This window comes from Dinoponera quadriceps, unplaced genomic scaffold (assembly GCF_001313825.1).
Source record: "Dinoponera quadriceps isolate SergipeBrazil2010 unplaced genomic scaffold, ASM131382v1 scaffold1658, whole genome shotgun sequence".
In the NCBI taxonomy this organism is placed as follows: Eukaryota; Metazoa; Arthropoda; class Insecta; order Hymenoptera; family Formicidae; genus Dinoponera; species Dinoponera quadriceps.
This window is the reverse complement of record NW_014555920.1, coordinates 1564379-1567575: the sequence shown is the minus strand read 5'-3', so window position 1 is coordinate 1567575 and position 3197 is coordinate 1564379.

Below are 3197 nucleotides of genomic sequence, written 5' to 3'. Positions count from 1 at the left end.
CACGCTGCGATATATATTTCACCTATGAGAGTTACATCTTACCGCTGCTGTTGATCACCTCGTCGCGCTCCTTCCCGGTAAGACGCATCGCGTAAGAGAGAGCAAATTCCGGTAAACTTGAGGATCACGTTAAATTCGTTATCATCGTGCTAAGCACGAGTCGTCGCAAATACACGTATATGCCTTGTTGATCAACGTGTGAGATTGTCGGCACAGTGCCTCTAAGCGAGAGGCACCTGCATGCGAGCAGGAAAATTGTTCAAATCGCTTCTCACAGCGGTTTCGCCGATGCCAATTTACGGTTAACCGCGACTATCAATAGCTTCCCTTCCGGATACGAATCGCGCCTTGTAACCGGAATTTGCAAGACAAGCAACACTGGGCCAGAGATGATCGGCATGGAACACAATTAACTATGTTTTCTTTAAATTATAATAAAAATAGTTAATTAAAATAGTTTGTTGAAAATGAGTGCCCGAAAGATCTGCGTAATCGACAAAGTTCGAGCGCGTGCATTTAACCACAAAGATCCTGCAGACGCTCTCAGCGTTATGTGCAAAAAAAGGATGGTACTTTTTCATACGTTGTCAAGTGTCCCAGACTAGGAAAAAAATAGTTGGTTAATCATTAGAGCCCGGAAGCCCACCGGTCGCTGTGAAGATAGCGCGCGTGCGAACATTCACACAAATTAAAATTCCTCCCGAGAGCTCCGGCGACTTGTGTAAACAAACGACAGTAGTTTTACACTTCGTGGAACGTTACGCGTTGGGAAGTAAATAGTTTGTTGAATACGAGTGAAGATCTCCGTAATCGACAAAGTTCGAGTGAGCGCGCTCAGCCACAAAAGATAACAATTCTGCAGACGCTCTCAGCGTTGTGTGCAAGCGAAAGAAAAATTTGGTTAAAGTATAAAAGTGCTATCCTAACTAGTCTTGGTAGGAATTTTAATTTATATAAATGTTTCGCGCACGCACGCAATCTTTTCCGTTCTTCTCGTTTATGTACGTTAATTTTGCATAATTTTATGGTTTTTTGCATTTTTTTTTTAACGACGTTAAACTTGCAGGAAACATTTTTAAAATTTTCCCTCGGAGATCGCTCGAAACTCTCAATCACTTGTCAGAAATGCGTGTCGATAATTATGCCGATAGCCCGTCAGTTTTGCAGCGGAGCATCTTGTCGATCGATCGAGGACCTTGCCGGTGAAGGAGTCAACGACTTTTTCAGCACGGCTCTGTTCTCTTCCCTATCTCTCTCTCTCTCTCTCTCTTTCTGCTGAGTCGTTGTTATGTCGCGAATATATTTCCGCTTCCCTTTATTTCCCGTATCATTTTTACGTAATCGTATCGCAGAGTCCTTTCGATTTCAGTCCGGCGGTCGTATCATATCGCGTAACAATACGTTCCATCGTCGCGTCACCGTCGTTACACACACGACACGATCCTCCGTCGTCAGCGGAATGCAAAGTGTGCTGCGAGTATAATCTTTTGGATGTTATGTGCCGCTCGTACACACAAAAATCTCGCTTGTGTGTCGAAGGACTTGGCGATAATGCTAAGACTAAGTGCGAGGACGCTCCGGTCGATTTGGACTTGCGTCCACGCGCTTGATAGATTAGAAGGTTATTTTAATTATAAAAAAAAGAAATGTGTGGCGACGTCCAGGTGGTGTACTTCCGCTCGGCGGCTGTCAGCTCCGTGCCGACGCCGAGAGGAAAGCGCACAGTTGATCTCACGAAAATTGTAGTAATTTTCGGCGCCAAATTTTCTTATCGTTCTCAAGCAAATTAATTAATTTTGTCGTTACAATATCACAGTGATATAAATTGTTATAATCACGGGAGGGAGGGGGCAAGAGAGATAAAATTCTCAACTGACCATTTCACCGTGCACTGAAAGGAGGATTTGGTGTAATAAGTGCTCAAATTTGGTGAATATTTGCCGACTAAATATTTGATTATTACAATTGAATAATTTAGTTCCATATACAGTAAATATACAATACATATACAGTACGTGAAATTAAATTATTTGGTTGCGATAATCAAACGTTTGGTCGGCGAATATTCGCTAAATTTTCGTACTTATTATCAAATTCCTTATTTCAGTGTGCGTGCAGTCACACTTGCAAATTATTTTTCTCAGATCGAGTGACCCAACGCTGAACCTACTACGTATTCCCTGAACGCGCTTAATCAGAAGCGAATTACGATGAGAGGCGAGTAAGAAGACAACGCCGGTTGTCCTAATTTTCGCGTCTTTTTCATTCCTCGCCTCTTACGATCCTCGGCGTTAATCCTGCCGATTATCCCGCCGGCAGTTAACAAGACACTGCGATCGTCTATACGCCAACGTAACCCGCACAGCAGCGGTCATTGTCAAGGACGCCTTGCGTGTACCTTGCATAATATACCTCGTACTTATATGAATGCACCGAATCGCCTCGCTGCACGCAAACGACTTGCCGCGCATTCAGTTGGCCTCGCTTGTTTCTACCGTTCTTAAGCCTGTATCAAGCTACGTATTGGAGATCGAAGATTGCTAATTGAAGATCGAAGGAACTGGGACCCGATCGGCAATGAGGCGAGCCGAGATCGATTAATCGATTTGCCCATTTCTGATTCCCAACTAGCAATCTCTGATCTCCGATGCAGGGTGTTGAAAAATTAGACAATCGACGAACTTTGAAGTGAAATACGGGGCTTCAAAGTAAACATTTTTTTGTCAATACTATTTTTATCCACGTTTTGCTTTAACACTATGTATGGTGTAAAATAGAAGTTTCGTGACTTTCACAATAAACAAACGTATAAATAGGAAAATCAAATTATATTTTAATCTTGAAAAAAAAAATGCTACATTCTAAAGTCTTGAACAAAAAAAAGATATTCTGAATCTGTCGCAGCATTTATCCGGACTAACAAGTCTGCTTCTGTTTCAGTGTGAATTTAATAAATGAGAGTTTTGGTATGCTCCTATAAGAAAAAATCTATCGAAGATAAATTCAGGGATCGTCATGCGATGGGACCACCTCGGCTTATCCAGCGCTCATTAAATTTTTGATCCCAGTGATTGCGCACAGTAGCACTGAAATAGGCAGGTGCTCCATCGTGTTGGAATTTGTCTTCTTGTGATAAGTGGCACAAATGAACTTCTATAAGTTCTGGCTAAAAATAATGCCATAACACAAAAAACTTG